Source organism: Cryptomeria japonica, chromosome 1, assembly GCF_030272615.1.
Source record: "Cryptomeria japonica chromosome 1, Sugi_1.0, whole genome shotgun sequence".
Taxonomy (NCBI): Eukaryota; Viridiplantae; Streptophyta; class Pinopsida; order Cupressales; family Cupressaceae; genus Cryptomeria; species Cryptomeria japonica.
In genome coordinates this window covers 670,827,820-670,847,979 of record NC_081405.1, presented here as the reverse complement: position 1 = coordinate 670,847,979, position 20,160 = coordinate 670,827,820, and positions in this window count along the sequence as shown.

Sequence of the window (20,160 nt, the reverse complement as noted above, 5' to 3'; positions counted from 1 at the left end):
GTCGCTCAACAATGAAGGGGGCACGACCAATGAGATATCTACTCTGCATGATAAATGGTAATGTCTATGCATCATCCATCCATGGCTCACAATCAACATATGGTCTCAAAATAATACTATCCAAAGAATCAAGAACCCAATGCCAATACTCCATCTTACCCAACTTGGGCTAAGTAAGGACACCTGCATAAAAATAAACATATGGCTGCCTCTCTCCACAAACTCTATGATGGATAGGCCATGTAATAGAAATGTGCTCCCAGCACCAGATCTGTAATAAAGTACATCCTGTTGATAAAATCGCACCCTCATCATACACAACCTAGTGTAGATCATGATATAAATGTGCTAGCATACAAACACCCCAAGCATATCACGTCTGATGCTGCATCATGCTCAGTAGCACCTCACCCCATCCAACTGAAAAGCCTTGAGATCGCCTATCCAGACATATAAAACCACCAATCAAACTAGAAATAATCACAGGAAGAGTCTCATAGTACATCACCATGTCTACCCATCAGATCTCTCCTCTACTGATGCTCTCATTAGCAAAAATGACTCTGCAAGCCTCAGTCCCAACGCGATCCTGATAATCATATTGCACTAGCTCCCCAGTCAACAGGATATGCAGAATCCTGTAGACATCCTCTAACGTAACACTAATCTCACTCGTCGGTAGGCGGAAAGTGTTATGCTCACTATGCCATCTCTAGGCTAATGCTATCAACAAACCTCTGTTATGCGTAATCTCTAGCATAAACAATAAATGACGTAAACCACATGCATCTATATGTCTAATCTCGGCTTGGGATAACTCCAGAACTAAATGACGTATGGCCGGTAATTTCTCCCGACACTGGAGAACATCAAGTTTCTCCTGTTTGTCTAGAGAAAACAATCAATCAAATCAAACTGACTCAATCATCTACTAATCAATCAAACTGACTCAATCATCTACTAATCAATCAAGCTATCTATCAATCAAGCTAAACAAAGCTATCTATCAATTAAGCTAATAAGAGCTACTCAATCATCAAATCTATCAATTAAGCTAATCAGAGCTACTCAATCATCAAATCTATCAATCAAGCTAAACAAAGCTACTCAATCATCAAATTTATCATTCAAGCTAATCAGAGCTACTTAATCTAGTAATCAAAGCTATATATCGATCTATCAATCATACAATCACTCAATTATGACTCCATTTCATCATACATGCGTATCAAACATGTTAAATTTAAACATCAAAGTGATATTTAGCTTTTGTATCAATCAACAACCTCAAAATTAAGCAAAAGCGCTATCTTTTTGATCATATGCGCTAAACGACCATGCATATGCGCTAATTTAAGCAAAAGCACTATCTTTTTGCTCATATGTGCTAATCGACCATGCATATGCACTGCTTTATGCATTTGCGCTATCCTATTGAACATAAGTGCTAACAAATAGAACATAAGCGCTATTCTAAGCATTTGCGCTAACATTCTATGCAAATGCACTAACCAAAATTGCATATGGGCTAACCTAAGTTGCAAATGCACTAACTAAAAAAGGAAAAATTCAAAATTTTCAAAAATTCAAAAAAGGGCGCCTAAAACATGAAATATTGAACGAAAACTTAAAAACAAAGCTCGAGCTAAGATACATTCTAGATATCCATACTCCGCTGGCCGCTAATATCGCCGAACTCACTTAAATCGATGGTTCTCCATGGGAATCACCATTTTGGTCACCTCAGCAAGAATATTCTCTCCAAAAGCTGACAAGGATAATAATGAAGTTAAAATTAGCCTTGGTTAATTTTATATTTACTATTTCAAGAGTAATTAATTTAAAAAATGGGGCAATTTAATTTATTTTTAATGAATTTAATTGACTGAAGTTTTATCACATTAATCATGAGATTAATCATTCAAACTAAAATTTTCGACAATTTCACGATCAATCTCCTGAGGGGGCACACAATCTGGATTTTCAATTTCTATCAGGCATTATCGAGACTTGATTTAATCTTTGAAATAATGTTGTCTTGACATCATTTCAAAGAGGGGCAAAATGTATACACCTAAAAATTGGCTATGAGCAATTAAATAAATATTTAATATTTATTTAATAATTATTCATCTATTAAATAGTTAATTTGAAAAGATTAATTTATTTAATTCATTTTCATGTCTTTCTATTAATTAATATTTTATTAATTAATTCATCTATCTTATTCCTCTATTTAATTAAATATCTAAATATTTAATTATTCCTCTAACCAAGTTAATTAAATATCCAGTATTTAATTATCTCCTCCAAGTAATTAAATATCTAATATTTAATAATTATTCTCCTATCCTATAGTCTCAAATATTAAATAATTCTCAAAATTATTTAATCCCTTTTCCAACTCACCCTCCATCTCCACTTCATCTTCCCTTTGCCAACTCATCAAGCATGTGGCTAAGGAAATTAATATTTCTTAAATATTAATTCATGATTTATCCTCAACCTCCAAAATTAATGAAATTGTGTACATACACACATTTCATAGCCATTTCCTATATTCTTTCCAACACCCCCTACATCTTGGGAAGGACTTGAGTCCACTTGTCCTACCATGCCTAAATTTTCTCCAACCATCCCTAGATTCTCTCAATCAGCAACCCAGTCAAGGTGAGATGAGCAACATTTGTCTTCTCCTTCCCCCTTTCTCTCAACCTTCACTTTTGCTCACAACCATTCAAATCTGCAGATCTGATCAAGACCATTGATCTGAGCCACATCATCTTATCCTCTCAAAGTCTATAAAACCAAGAGCTTCAGTTGAGAGGAAGTTAGTCTTCAAAATGGTTTTCAATCAATCATATGCATCTGTGAGTTTTTGAAGCAATTAGCAAATAGCAAATATCATTTTAGCAATATAATCATATAGCATAATCATTTTAGCACAATTATGTAGCTTTTCATATCATACTATCAGTTAACTACAAGTTATCAGTCCATTCTTCATATGCCAACTTGGAAGCTAACAGTGCATTGTCTGAGAGCACACCATCTGCAACTAGGAATAGTTGAGTTAGGACACAATGAGACATAAGCCATGAAGATAAAATAATGTTTTATTTTAGTATGTATTTCATGTAGTTTCATTGGTGGATTTTGGATTTCCTGTATGCATTTCCATTGTATTTTGTGAAACTAACTTATTGCAGGTAACATTCTAAGGATGAAATTCAAGCTCACACAGTGATTAATTCATCTTTTGTAATAAATTAATTCCTTTTGCATGATTAAATGACAAATTTATTAATTAATTAAATATGCAAGGATATTTAATAAATTAAAATGAGATAATTGATCAAAATGATATTCTTGGAAATGATTCAATTAATTAAATGAATATTTAATTAATATTGAGTAATTGATTTGCCATATGATATTTGATGATTTGAGAATTAATAATGTGCTCAAGATTGATTTAATTGCCTTTGGTTAGGACATTGGTGATGTTGTCGAGATTAGGGGCCTATGGTTTAGATGACCATTTTTAGGGTATTACAAGTATATCAAAATAATTTTATTGATGAGATCTTTAAAGGCCAAATCCATAGCTTTGGAAAGTTGCTCCAACATTTGACAACCGGAAAGGCATCGTTTGGTATGCAAAGGTCCCCCACATGGTGGTGAAAGTTGTCTTGTGTTGGTCTTTTGGCTTTACTATGACTTGATTATATCTCGAGAAACCATCGAGCATCAAGAACATTTCTGATCCCTCCACCGTGCTCAACAACTGCTCCATTGACAATGGGTAGTGATCTTTGAGAGATGCTTGATTTAGAGCTCTGAAATCTACATAGAGCCGGATGTCTCCATTCTTTTTCCTTATGGGAACCAAATTAGACACCCATGTGCTTTGTTTAATGGGGTAGATAATCCTTGATTCGATCAGATTCCTCAACTCTTGAGCCATGAGGGACTCAATTTTTGGGTTGACCAACCTTTTCTTCTGTCAGACTGGTTTAGCTCCATCAGTGAGTTCGATAGTATGTTGAATGACGCTGGGGTCATAACCTTTCAAATCCTCGTAAGACCATGCCAGGACACCCATGTATTCATCACAATACTGGGTTAATCTTCTTCGGTCCTCCAGAGAAACATCTTTTCCTACTTTGAGTATCCTCCCATTTCCCACCGACATTTCAGTATAATCTCCTTTATTGGTTGTAAGCTTTCACTTATCATTTTTGGTGTCATCATGGTCAAACAGATTCTCTAGAGTGATCAAACCATTAGGAAGCTTGTTGGATTTTAGCTAGATGATTTGGTCTCCATAAGCCTCCTTCACCTTAGGTTGCAGTTGATCTGCAAACTCTCCTGAGTTTTGAATGAATAGTGCAATCTGCTCATCACTTTCAAAAAATTTCTAGTGGGTGTTGTTATCAGGGATAGATAGTCGAACAACCACACAAACTGATTGGGAACTGGCGAGCAAGTTTGTGGAAGGGTCGAATTGTGATCCGATTGTAGTGATCTGATTAGCAACAACATTTATTTTCCAGGGGATGCTCTAGATATTGAAAGCATCAAAGCTTTAAATTAAATCCCACATTTGAGCACATTAGGATCTCATGTGGATATGTTTGGCACTAGAAGTTCCTCAAACCTGGTGGACAACCAGTTCAGAATCACCCAAGACCCTCAATTGGTTTATACCCATTCTTTCCACCAAGCTCAAACCCTGGATCGGTCCTTCATACTTTGCTTCATTGTTAGAGCATGCAAATTGTAGATGAAAAGACTTCAAGATTTTCTCACCTGAAGGTGAAGTAAGGAAATTCTCAGTCCCAAAACCTTCCTTGCATCTTGCACCATCAAAGTGCAGGGTCCAGAGTGCCGATGACAACTCTTCTTTAGAAAATGTTTCTTTGGTAAGCTTTGGGATGACCTAGTTTTCATTGAAGATGCAGTAGGTACCTAGGCCAGTAGTGTGGTAGTTGGAGAAGGGATCAGACTCTATGAATTCATTCAATAAAACCTCCTGATTAGGTGGGATTTTCCTGGTCACTTCCTCATCCTCTAGGAGTTCTACGACTTTCCTTTCTTCATTTGAGATGGAAGTATGAGTGGGTTCAAAATTAATCATGGCCTGATCAGCTACATGTTCAACATGAAGGGGATCTAAAAGGATTTTTATTTTGGCACCACACTAAGTGCGGAGGATGAGGTAGGACCAATATAAAGACAAGTCACTTCCTATTTTCGCAGTGAAATCCTGGGAAAGACAGAGCCCAAAAACAGGCGGGATATCAATGACCACTACTTCTTGGGATACAGTAACACTGGGACATGCGAATAAATTCAGAGGGAGGCTTTTGATAAGACCAATGGTCTGAACCTTGTTCCCATCCAACTGCATGACTCCTCTACTTAAAGCTTCATACTTTATATTCAAGACCTCAACGATCTGTTTAGGCATAATGATGGTGCCAGCTCCAGAATCTATCATAGAATTATGCAAGAATTTATCCTCGACTAGAAGGGTCAGATAGAATGGGTTCGGCTTGGGATTACCTTCCATTTGAGACTTGAGAAGCGAAACCTCATTGGTCAACATAGTCAGATAGTGTGACTTGTCTGTAGCAGGCTGGAAATCCATTTCATTGGTCTGTGGAGCTTTGGTGGCACTTCCGCTTGCACTTCTCCCACCGTCGGACAATGCCTCTTTTAGTCGATTCTTTTGCTCAAGGATGCTAAAGAGATCCCACAAAGAAACATGAGCCGAATATTTCTTCAACTATTCCACAACGTCCACTATTGTAGGGACCTATGCTTTTGGCTCCCTTGGCTTATAGGGGACGAACTCTTTCCTTGGATATGTAGGGACAACTGCAGGTTGTTCAAGAGCTTTATCTGTGGGTGTTCTTCCTGATGTGTTCATATTTTCCCTGATGAAATGCCTTTTGGAGTGAAGGTTATAATCTGATTGCACAAAGGGGACTCCCTCCTTTGAAGTAGTCGCACCATTAGTGAGCACCGCATCTTCGTCCTCCATCCAAGAGAATAATGCATGATCTGGGGCTATCTCCATCTCTTGTTGCATCGACATGCCCTTCATTTGAGCGATGAGAGATGTGTTATCCATATCAAGGGATGCATAAACAGACTCATCTGATGTTATGCCCAAACTCCGTTGCTCTGCAATTTTTTGCTGTAAATTCCCTCTCGGACAATTTCTTGGAGCGTGATCATTATTGCATGGAAAGCACCAGGAGTCGGTATCATCTGCAAGATTATTTTGACCTACTACTAGCTCCTTATCAATGTTTGGATAGACGGTGTGCAAAGGATTTGGGACTAGGACTATTTGACCGTTCAGCTGGACGGGTTTATCGACACAGTGATTTGCATCCTAGTTATGCTGGTATGGGGGTCTATTCCCTTGAAAGTTATATTGGAAAGGGGGTCTAGCGGGTGAAATTTGGGCTCTTTTCAGATTGACAATCTCATTCGAGAATAATCTCAACAAATTCTTCATGTCGCTAACCTTGATGGTTAAAGATGATGGCGGGAAACAAGCATTTGTTGGGGACCGCGATACATATACATAGATTCCAGAGTAGATGTGCTAGGAGTGGCCTCTTTAGGAGTTTGGTGAGATATCTTAGGAAAAAATGGCATGATGGGACGAGGGGCAAGCTTCCTGAAATCAATCAAATTATTTTCTACTTGGACTGCTATGTTGAATGCTTATGGGAGGGTATTGCCTCCTAGATATTGGATCATCACCAATATATTAGCATTGAAAGCCTTTAAGAAGAAGACAAATTCCATATCCACAAGAGGGTGGCAGATAGAGGTATTCTTTGCCAGGTCCTCTAGAATCTTAAGTTGAATTCCGTCAACACTTCCTAAGGGGCCCTCTTTATTGTGATCAACTGGTACATCAAGGATGATCTTTCGACCTTCTCGGAGAATCTCTGAAAGAAACGGCCACCCAGCTGATCCCAATCTCCTATAGTATTAGGACCCAAGGACCTGAACTAGTCTAAAGCTCTTCCTTTGAAAGAGGCTACTAGCAATCTCAAAAATACATGTTGTTCAGTAATACCATGGACAGTGCAAGCGTTAACTATATCTTGTAAATGTTCCCTAGGGGTCTTATGACATTCTCTAGTAAACTTAGGCACAACTTTGAGCGCAACTATGGGGATTGGTCCCTAGACCACAGGTGAAGTAGGGGGAATGAGAGGGCTCTCATTATTCGAGGTCACAAAATTTCTAGGGGGATTGTGTGCTATTGCTGCAAGGGTGACTACAGGGAAGACGAGAAAGCTCTGAGAAGATGAAGATGCAGCCAAATGAATGTTTACCAGGGGTGGTAATAGTGAACTAGGATTTAAGGTTGTTTGACTCTTGGTAACGGGTTTGTGACTCATAAACTGACTCAGAGTTTATTCAAAATTTGGCTACCACCAAGCGTGCCATAAAAAGAACTCTTGACTCTAAATTTTACTTTGAAAGCAGACAACCTTATGGGAAATTCAGTGATGGGGGACCTATTGGGTAAACACACAAAGTTGGGTCCTAATCCCGTAGAAGTCCACATGTTGGGAAAAGAGCCTGCTAGCCTGATTTTTACAAATCGGGCACCCGTTTAGCTTGGGGTGCTCGAGCAATTAAGAAACGGGCGTTCGTTTAGCAACGGGTGCTCGAAGCTAAACAGGCGCCCGTTTCTTTCAAATCAGGCGCCCGATTTGAAAACAACGGGTGTTCAGTTTTGAAATGCATTTATTTATTTATTTTTAAACAATTTTCTATCATTTTCCTTGTTTCAAAAATGGGTAGATGTTTCAGAGGAGCATGGGTACCCGTTTTGTTCACCCTAGCTGACCCCCCAGACCATTTTTACCTCCTTCTAGGTATTTAGTTTTATTTTTTTAATTTAATTTAATTTATTTTTTATTATTTTTCATAAAAAAATGTTAATTTATTGTTATTTTTTAATTTTAGTATTTTAAAGTTTGAAAAACATCTTTTATTTTATTTTATTTCATGTTTAAAATAGTTTTTAGTTTTTAAATATTGCAAAAAACATGAATAGTAAAAACCGTAGGAAAAAAACAAAAACCATGAATAGTATTTAAACCATAGGAAAAAAAGCAAAAACAAAAATGTAAACGAACAATAAACATTAGACACAAAAAACAGACAATAAACCTTGAACAGAAAAATGGACACTAAACCCTAAATAGAAAAAATGAACGATAAACCATAGAAAATAAACGAACAACAAACCCTTGAAAATTAACAAAAAATAAACCCTAGCTGAAAATACACAATAAACCCCCTTCTCCCTCTCACACACATGTACACGTTACCATATCTGTCATTATACTCTGTCTCTCTCTCAATCTCTCATTATCCCCTCTCTTTCTCACACACACACATTACCCCCCCCTCTCTCTCTCACACACACACACACATTACCCCCTCTCTTTCTTTCACACGTTACCCTTTCTCTATCATTACCTACTCTCTATCTCTCAAATTATCTATTCTCTCTCTAACTCGTTGTATCTCAAATTACCTACTCTCCCTCTCCCTCTCTCTCTCTCTGTTTTAATCATGCGTAAAAGTTTGAATGTTTAAATTTATATTTCTAAATGTTGTATTTAATTATAGGATTCTTTTGTAAAAGTTAGATGTTTAATTTATGTTTAAATTGAACTTTAAAATGATAATGAATATGAATATGTTTTTTTTGTGTGTGTGAAAAATAGGGTTCTTAAATTTGATAATACTCTAACTATCACTATTAATCCTAACTACTTCCTAACTTAGCTCAATCATGAAATAGGATATCAATATCCTCAAAATAATATTTAACATATGTAATTCTAAACTCCTCAAACAAGGATAATATATTCAAAAGATATGAATCCCAAGTGGTCATGTTTAGAATGTGATTAATGCCATGCTAGACTAAATCAATTGGGTTTATGGAATTGGTGATAATAATATAAAATAATAAAAAACATTTAAGATGGATATTAGGTCTTGATAGGATGAGTGCTTGAAGAATGAGACAAGCCTCTAAATTGTCAAAACATGCAAGACCTATGATATAATAAATTTCCTCTTAAGTATCACCATCGAAGGGTATGTGATCTTCATCTACAAAGGGAATGAAACAATCTACAATAGGATCCTCTAGGAATGGAGAGATATGAGGGTCTCCATGGATCTCCTAAATTCTATTCCAAATTGTGTGGGGGAAATCAATATCCAATGCAATACACATAGAATCATGATCTTGATACTAGATCAAATCACTCCTACATGGTCAATGATGTTACACCAAGATTATATAATTTCTATTGTTTTTAGTTTAGGTATGACTCCATACATAAAAGGAAAATGATTACACCACCTAAAACTTATCAAGATATCATTTTACAAAAGAATCATAGTTATCCCTTTCTAATTTTACCACAAAAGGATGAATAGAGAAACCTATGATACCTCCTCAAATAAAAACTTAAAAGATCAATAAAATAAATACATATAAAATATATCAAACAAATTCATCTCATGTAAGATGGTCATTTTCAAGTGCCAAGATGTCCAAGTAAATGACTAGAATGTGAAATCACAAAAAATAAAATATAAAATACAAGGGAATATTCTAGAAAATAATTGTGTGATCTATGAAGATTTATGAACCACCTTTTCAATGCCACATGAAGCATGAAAAAATATGCTCTCTATCAAAAGTTATGAGGCTTTAAATTTATATAGCTTGATTTAAGCTAAGAGGACAATAAATCACACTAGTGGTAGATTTAATAAAAATAAGAATCAAATATAGATCAATATTGGAATCACATTTTGTGGGTTGCGACTTTGAACAAGAAAATACCAATATAAAATTGAATATAAAAAAATAGAGTTTTTTTTTGTTTTAACTCCCCCAAGAGTAGAGAACCTACTATTTATTCAAGCTTCAACTTAGTGTAGTACTACTAGTTGCGATCACAATTTAGTTAATTTAACCAAAAGAGAGTAGTTGAATCGAATCCTATCAAGTTGAAAATATAAAGTGGTAGCCTAATTGACTATAATGGTTAAATATTGCAAGGGTACTAAATTGTAATTCCATGGAAGTTACCTTCATTATCTAAATCAGTGGAGTCATTTATTCATTATCTATTCTCTCTCTCTCTCACATGATTATTTTTATGATTTTGATGGAACTTATACTAATGCATCTTTAGATGTTAAAAAGTATTGTTTGAGTTGCATGGGCACTATGACGTTTTATTTTGTAGAATATTTCTTATACTTTGATTTAAGTGGATAATATTTCTTAAATGATGCTTATTATTAAAATAGACCCACCTATTAATAATATTATAGATCTATGTGAGTTTTCTTTTTTTATATTTAAGTTCCTAAATTATATTTAATTATAAGTTATTTTGGAAGGTGAAATGTAAATTAAATAGTTTGTAATTGTAAATTTTCATGTTTGTAATTGTAATTGTAAATTTTCATGTTTGTAATTTTAATTGTAAATTTTCATGTTTGTATATATATGCAGATTATTTTCACAGAATGAATGAGTTTGAGATAGATGAGCTATTAGGTATAGCACCACCTCCACCTCCACCCCCTCCACCTCTACCTCCACCTCCACCTCCACCCGATCAGTTGAGGCAGACAATTAGGACACATATTGATTCTTTTATTAGAGATATCCATACTATTAGATGTGAGCCTCATCCACCTCCGCAGTTGTTACGCCTTGCCGATAGTATGAAAGGGATTGTACAGTCTATACAGGCTTTATATAGCGAGCTAGATAGCTATCGTAGTTGGCCCCGAGAGGGATTGCATGCATTTTACGTTGATGGACTCACATACAAACAAGTCAATGAATTAAAAATAACAAAAATAGATTTGAAACAATATTTTGTGAACCTTAAGATAGGTGAAGAGATAGATCTGAAGAAGCCATGGATTTCTATTTGATGGTGTAGGCACTCGGGCATAGCTAGACACTTTTGGGAGCGGTGGTGGATGGTCTTTGACCATCCACCACACTCCAATCATGAGGTCCCGATGTATTTTTTGAAGAAATTATGGGTCGAATTTGAATTGGGCAAAAAGCCTAATTACTTTAATATTAGATCATTTCAAGGGGTTGGGAGAGGCATGCCCCAGGATAGGTCAGGAGCAAAATTGAGCGATAGGGTTAGAGACCGTGTGCGCGATGATCCATTGGTTCCTCTTCCATAACTAGTTGTTCCAACACCTTCCCATCATCGAGTAGTGGATTCTGCTCTAGGTTCATTGAGTGCCTTGTCGGGCAATTTGGTACAACAGTTGCACGAGGTGAGGGCTGCCCCCAGCTTACCACATGTTTGCACGAGCTATGGGGATGTATGTATGGGTCCATAGAGTGAGGTTGCCCCTGGAGGAGATGGTGATTTTGATGATGCTGATGTTACCCATGGTGGTTATGATGATGCCGAGGAGGTTGCACATGCTAATGTCATCTCTTCATATGTTGATCTCCTGTGGGCAGACGATGATCAACCTACAGAGGTACAAATTTATTTATATAATTTACAGTGCAATATTAAATTCCTTATATATACACATATGAACCATAACATGAGTCAATTTTTTTTGAATAGAAGATGGATCATACCACATCATTGAGTAACCAACATCATGTTACCTCAGTACTTAGAGATGTTGGTGCCCCATTTACAGCATGCACTTTCATCTAGATACATTGTATTTATATGTACATTTAAAATAAACAATAAAAGTATTAATGTAATGATGTGTATGATATGTTTTTTCAATTTTGTAGGGTGCTTCGTGTAACACCAAGGTGGGTAGTTCTTCACGTGACCCGTGGACCACTGAGGCTCAGCGTCATATACCACTAGTATGTTTTTCATCCATTAATTTGAAATGTTTATATGCTTACTAGTTTATGTACAACTTTGATTCATGTTCGCTATTTTTTGCAATTGTAGGCTTCTGGATTGTTTGATGGTGCATCACATGTATGCCTTCGACCATTAGTTACTTTGCCTGCATCACATGTATGCTTTTATACGATAATCTTGTAGTCTATATATATACTTTATAATTTATGTATATATACAAGTTTGATTCATGCTTTATATATGTTGTTCAGGTCGATACCACTACTAGTATTGGTATGGCTATGGGATTGAGCCAGATGCAACCATCGACATTATCATTTGAGGTGATGATTAGAAAAATAATTTCTCTTTTGTTTATACTGTGTACCTAGCTTTTATAGGGATTATCAAAATTGATGTACATTGTTTTTTTTTGCAGGACTTGACTATGATCACTTTTCTTGTTCATGATAGTGGACCTCCACGTACCAGTGAGGGAATTGTAGAGCACGGTCGTATGGTAATTTATTTTCAATTTTTAGTATTTAATTACTTTATAAGTGAATTATGCAAGTAACTTCTTCTCATGTAAAATATTTTAATAATGTACAGGAGGGTGGAGACACTAATACTGCATAGGAGGGTGGAGTCACTGATACTACACAGGAGGGTGGAGACACTGATACTGCATAGACACATGATGGTGCATCTCAGGACCATGTGCAATAAGATGATTCATCTCAGCCACCTTCACATGTAGTGAAGAGGACTGTAGATGAGATGCATGCGAGTTCTTAGATTATATATTTTAGATCATGTCATGTTATTATATTATGGACTTTTTATGATGACACTTGTTATGTTATCCTGGGACTTGTTATTATGTGATTATATATAGGACTTGTTGTTATGTGATTATATATAGGACTTTTTATTATGTTATTTCGTTGCTATTATGATATCAAGTCGTGTTATGTGATTTGGCGCACTCTAGTGATTATATATGTGATGTTGTTTTGTTATTATGTTATTTGGACTTGTTTTAATGTCATTTCCTTATTATTATTTTTTCAAGACTTGTTATTATGTCATCAGGAATTGTTATGTGATTGTATATAGGACTTTTTATTTATGACTTGTTATGTGATCTATTTATGACTTTATATTGTTACATTGTGATTGATCATCTTATAGTGCAACAGTTTATAATTCTTGTTAAGTATTTGCGTGGCCATGTGCCAACTACCACAACAAACCCAACTGGTAACTGAAAACCATCATCATCTACTTGATCACATATCAACTTTTTGTTAGGTTCTACACATCTAGCTAGCCAATACTCAACCTGCTCATCATTATCCTCAGGTGCAACAACAACATACACATGTCCTAGAAAACAAATTTAAGTACATGTAGAAATTAAAATTGTATGAATTTATAATTCAAATATGTAATCATAAATTATATGACAATACATAAAAATATATAATTTAAAGTTATAAACAAGAAATTGAATTAAATTACCAGGTTGTATGAGGTCTGAAGCACGATTGTAATCTTCTGATGCAAATGCATGATCTGGGTCTTCATTTCTTCTAACATCTTCATATTGTGTCTCACTAGGTGTTAAGGATTTGTGTTTCCATTCTTCAACCCATTCCGTATTCTTGCATTCTTCCCATTCACCTGCAACTCAAAATTGACAAAAACATGCAAGCTCTCTAGTCCATATAGTCCAAGTGTTAGAATTAGAACTCTTAAATGAATGCCATCTAGCTGACCCATTGATTGTATCACAATCATATCTTGGAAGGATATTCTCCTCTTTAACTAGCCAGAAGAAAAGTCTAATTGTAGAGTTCTAACTTGATCCTATGGATAAATTCGCACTACACCAATCCACAATTGCACTTGTATTTTTGAATTTAGCCTTTTCCTCAAATTTGAGTTGCTCTCTGCAAAGGGCTCTCTTAACACATGCACCAACACTGTCATGTTCTCCTTTCTCGTGTCCAACCTCAAAAAAACTCCACATGTGTTCGATATTAGTTTTCTTATGAATTCTACTCAACCAATAAAATATTCTAGCATTCTTGAATTGCTCTGTGCAATTATCAGACCATATTAGATGTTGTGTCATCTGAATTTCTCTCTCCCTCAAATTCTGAAAAAAGGTCTTGAAGCAATACTGGACAAACTTAGATGAGTGTAATTTATTATCACTCATATAGAAATGGTACTTTCTCAAAATTTTGCGTTCCTCTTCTGTACTATCTGGTGCATGCCTATAGACAATATGGACAAAAATCGATACGTGCATTGAATTGTAGTATTGTGATTGGACCTCATCTTGTGGTGCAAGCGTGTAGTTCTCTGCAAAGTCAACAATTGAAAGTATACTACCAACATGAAATGTATCCTTACATATTCAAAACTGACCATCGATCCATCTAGTATTTTGAGTGTGTTTAATATATTTAGGTATGATGTTACTCTTGAATTCATTCATAAATGCATGAACACTAACTTTTTCAGTGATTAGATCACGTCGTTTTCCAACCTTTCCATCCTTCAATGGATACTCAACAGTTTTAAATCTTTTAACATCAACTAATTGTTGTCCAAAATCATTTGAAAGATTTTCATGCAAACATTCATCCAACAATGCAAGATTGCCACATATATCACATACACCAGAAACAAATGCATTGAAAAGAAAATTTTGTTCATTTAGTGGGTTGCAAAACAAACTTGAAATAAACTCCTTTATAGTTTCAGGTGGTATATTTATACTAAATTCTTGCAACATTCCATTACTATGCATGGTAACACGTATATATCGAAATACATCATAATGGTAGCGAAATTGAACATGAGTTTTGCAACATGTGACTCTTTCCTTGTTAATTCGAACATACCAATGTTTACACTTTTCAAAATACCTTTGACAAATGCTAATAGTCAACACCTTATCATCCAAATTTTTTTTATACAATTCAGTTTGAGTCATGTCCATTAGGTGTTTTGGATGTGGATCATGAATTTTTGACCCAACTCTTAATTTAAGAACATCTCTAACATTAGGTGACACTCTCGTATTATCGTGCCAGAATTTTTCGATCAAAGTTTTGACTTCACCAGTAAGTTTCATATTAGACCTTGGTAGTCTACCACTAAAAGTCCACAATTTGTTTGCCATATCACTTTCAAAATTAAATCTTCTTTTTACAGCTCTTGACAAAGCTTTGCGATGAATATTAAGATATCTTTTTATGTTACTTAACATTCTTTTATTAGAAGTTGTTTGGCTTACTAAAGCTATTGTTATTGCCCGTCGTGCCGCATTTTTATCTTTAGAACGACTTTTCTTTCCAATTGTATCAAAGGTGCTAGCAACAGTCAATACAACTTGTTTTAAAGACTCGTCCTTCTTCTTGGGCTTGACATAAAAGCCTAACTTCTTCATCACTTTTCACATTTTAGTCATTTTAATTAGTTGTACCATTAATTGACATTGAAACCCAAATTTCTTATTATAAAAAAATGTCTAAACAATCTATTTGCATGTGTCCTAATCTATCTCCATGAAACCAAGCCAGGAAGGTTGTCTAGTACATCACTTTTAATTTCAAAATTTTCATTCATTTGATTATCATTCAAACATGTTTCATTTTCAATTGGTGTTTCCATGTCTACATACACATTATTGGTTTTAGTTGCAGGTGGATTTTCAATTTCATTTGGAGTTTCAAATTTAGTTTCAATTTCAATTTCAAGTTGAGATCTAGTTTCATTTGGGGTTTCAATTTGGATTTCAATTTCAGTTTCAACTTGAGTTCTAATTTCATTTGGGGTTTGATTTTCAATTAGAATTTCATTTAATAAGTAACCTACTTCTACTAAATCACCAATTTCTTCATGAGATAAAACATAGGGCTGTGAAGACATACATGTATCCAATAATGGACTAGAAGATGCACCTGAATTAAATGGTTCTATTGTGTTTCCTTCATCAGCATTTATGGTCTCATTGATGTTCTCCTCTTCTGAAATGATTGTGGAACATGAAGCTCCTTGTCTCATTCTTGATCTTCTCTCTTGTTGATGTATTGCCTCCTTCTCCCTATTTGCTGCAATCTCCTCAGTTGTCAGAACCTTCCTTTGCCTCTTCCTATGTTGATTTGATCCCATGGCTACACCAAAATTTGCATTCGAATCAATCTCCTTACCAAATAGACAATAAGACAAACAAAGAGAATGATTAATCAAAACATTCTCTTTGTAGATCGTACCTGTTAGGCAATGATTGAAAAATCATTGGGATTTGTGTTTGTGGGCCATATTATGGCCCAACAGAGCTTTTCACAAAGGCGCGCCCGTTATTTAATGAAATGGGTGCCCGTTTTTATAATTGGGTGCTTGTTTTTAAAAATGGGTGCCCGTTTTGAAAAATGGGTGCCCGTTACGCTTTCAACGGTACAAAGAAAAACGGGTGCCCATTTTTTGAATTTAAAAAACAGGCGCCCATTTTTTGAATTTAAAAAACGGGCACCCATTTGTTAAAATTAGGGGTGGGAAACAACCTTTAACATTGTTTTTTGCTTCGAGATAGGATTGGTCCCACCAAGCCTATGCTTGGACCTCCAAAAAAATGACTAAGGTAAAATGACGTCAGATTTCTACCTTGGCCTAATTTTTTGAGGGCCTTTCTGATTGAATTTTTTGACGAAACGAAAACCCATTAGAGTTTTTAGCGTCCTGATTTCAGAAATGTAAATTTCATAGTGATAAAATTATTTTTACTATTTTTGTATTATTTATTAATCAAAAGTGGAACCTAAACCTAAAATACCAAGGTTCACTAAAACTTTAATAACTTTTTGGTTTTTAGGATTTTAGAAAAATAAATTATATGACATCAATCTACATACAATTATTTTGAATATTAAAAAAACATTTGAAAAATATGAAATTTTCATCAAATTATGGTGGTCATACACCCGATGTTTTGAAAATATACTTTATCATCAGTTACAAATTAATAAAAAAAAAATTCAATACAAAAATAAGAAAAAATATTCTCATCAATATTTGGTGTTTGAAGTATCATTTCCTCGAAGGATTTGCAAAAATTCATTTATTTGCATAAAAAAAGGGTGGTCGTACACATGTGTGGTATGGTCCTAAAACAGACATTTTGAAAAACTGGTTTTTAAACATGCCTACTAAAAAGGGATTTCTAGCATGTGGGTATTAAAATAAATTACATATTTGAAAAGTAGACTCCGAGCACTACATTTTCTATTACTGAAGTTTTTTGAGATTCAATCTCTAAATGCATCAAATTTTGACATCAATCAACAGAAAATTTGAAAAACAGAGAAAACACTTCCACTTTTTGCCCAAAAGTGGGAGTCAACTTCTTGCAGCCACCCTATTGCGCAAGACTCACTGAATGACCTTCGGATTTAAGAAGTCGACTCTTCCTTATAGTTTTGGGAAAAAGGGAAAGAAGAAACTTAAAGCAAAATGATCTAAACTACTTAGGCGATGCACCAGAACATTTTGTAAAAGTATTAATGACATATAAAACCCAGAAACATGCAATTTTAAAGCCCATTCAATAATCTACATATCCGAATAGACCCAAAATTGAGACACAATTAACATTCCTGTGCGACATGTAAAGAAATATCAATCACGCATCTACCAAATAACAAGTACAAAACATAGTTTAATCGACAGAGTCTTAGATATATATTTATAAAGTCATCAGAATTACATGAAAAGCACAAAAAACTATCAAAGCATACTGAAAAGAGGCATCACAAAGGCCGTAGGCACAATTTGATTAACCTTTCCTCAGGAAACAACAACAGCTAAAAGGCCAAAATTCTATCTAAGAAACTTAATTGTTCCTTCAAAGTTTCGAACCCCCCAAAATAGGGGAAAATAAAGCATAAATAGAGCCCACAGCTCTGCTAACAGCTCAAACATTCACCAGACATGCGTAACCGCCTCTGAAATAAAAAACACTGTCGTGACATCCCGTAAGAACACACCCAGTAAAACGGCCTCTGAGGTCAATACTCCCACTCAGCCATGACGATTTGCATACCTACCTGAACAAAAAATAGTTTGTGCTAACCGCAACCTGATAGACAGTGCACCCTAAATAGCACACAACAGCTCAAGGGGACCTCCACAGAAGGGCATCCAAACATAAATAATTCTGACAGCACGGAGATGCCATGTATCCCCATCTTTCTCATGATACGGGGTGGGGTCCAACATAATGTCGAGTCATCAAAACTGATCCACTTGGCAACTTCGTGTTCCTCCAAACTTCAAACATAAAACGCAGGCCGTCAGGGCCAATGCCAAGGTGACATTTGTCCTGTAGGTTGAGTGCAGTTGGAAAGTTAAAAAAAAAGGAAAAAGGCACCCCGATCAAAATTCAGCCTGTGGACTTTAACTTGAAATAACGTGAACAGTACCTATTAAGAAATATCATGCAAAGAACTATAGATAATTAGGTGCAAGTATAATGTCGTAACACGGTGAGAATATGACAAACAATATTATAGTAGTGTAATAAGTCTAAAATATGTAGATTATCTTGACCCTCACTATTTTCCATATGTTTCATTCACTCCATCAACAAACTAATAACTATTTTGCCGCTCCATTGTATGTAAAAATACAACACAAAGTTCTAGAGCTTCATTTTAATGTCAACACCAAAACCTAGTTGTTAGCACTACTATGAAAATGACTAAATTTCTATGCTATTTTTTGTTGTAATCGAGAATTACATTTAGAAGCGATTTATACTATGATTCTCACTAAGATACCATTGTTCAACTTCAATGCTGCAGTAGTAAAACAAAGGAAATTCCTATGCTATAGTTGTTTTAATTTAGTCCTTTGTTTTATTGTGGGTACACCATATTTTTAATCCAACCAACAAACATGCTTATCCTTAGTTTATCTAGTGAGGGGCATATTAGTTTTGGCTACAATATCCCTCTTCTCTGCTACTTTGTTGCTAAGGTAATATAACTCTCTATCTTCCAATAGTCATCTTGAGTCTCACCACATTGGTCATTGAATTCCTCTTGATCCTTTTTGAGTTTTCATTTAAAAGATAGAATTTTTTCTTCAATCAACATAATGTCTTCTTGTATTTTGTTTAGTCACAACTTATTTAAATAAATAAATAAAATTTATTTAATTGGGGAAAGGCTAGAAAAGGATAAATGAATTAATTAAATAAATAAAAATCTTTGTAACTAATAGAAGGCTGAGGATAAAATAAATAAATAAATAATATATTTATTTAATTAGACTAGGACAATTTTAGGTGTCTACAGTATATTTTTCTATAGATCTATAATTTTTTTTGATATTCTTGCCCTAATTTATGAAGGTCTTGTAAGATGAGATCTTAATTACTTTGGTGGCAACATTGGCATAGAATGAAATTTTGGCATATGAATTTTTTTTGTTCCCATTTCTGTTTAGAACTTTAAAAAACTTTGGGGCTTTTTTTTTCAAGCTTAAAACTAAGAACTCTGATATATTCACATACACGATTACTATCATTGGAAATCTACTTCGGAAGATTTTGCAACATAGTAGAGATCTTCATGGCTGTAATCTTATGCCTTTATTTCATGTAAATTCACTGGTATTTGGTGGTGATGCATAGTTAAATCTTGCATGAAGTAGGAAAGATGGCTAGGTGTTGTGAAATATAGATGGGAAGCCATATTTTTTTATTGAAATGGCTAGCAAGAGAATCCTAATGAAAAACAACATATAACTATAATTTAGCCATTCAAAAACAAATCATCCCAAAAAGGTTTCTTTTTTCTCATATAAAAAAGGATTAAGAAAATTAATCAATTGAACGCATATATCGATCTATTATTTCATTTATATACAAGATCATCCTTGAAATAATCTTTTTTTTCCTTTATTAAAAAATGGGTAGCAAAAAATTAAAATTCCAATTCATTTTCACTAACAAGATCACCCAAAATCACCTCTTCTTCTTTTATTCATTCATAGACAAGTTCATACAAAATATTATCCCTTTTCCTTATTCAAAAATTGGTAAAGCATCTATCCACCATGCATCATCACATCCAAAAGCATAAAAAAAGAATAAGAATATCTCAACCATATATCACACATCAAAAAACACGATTTAAATATT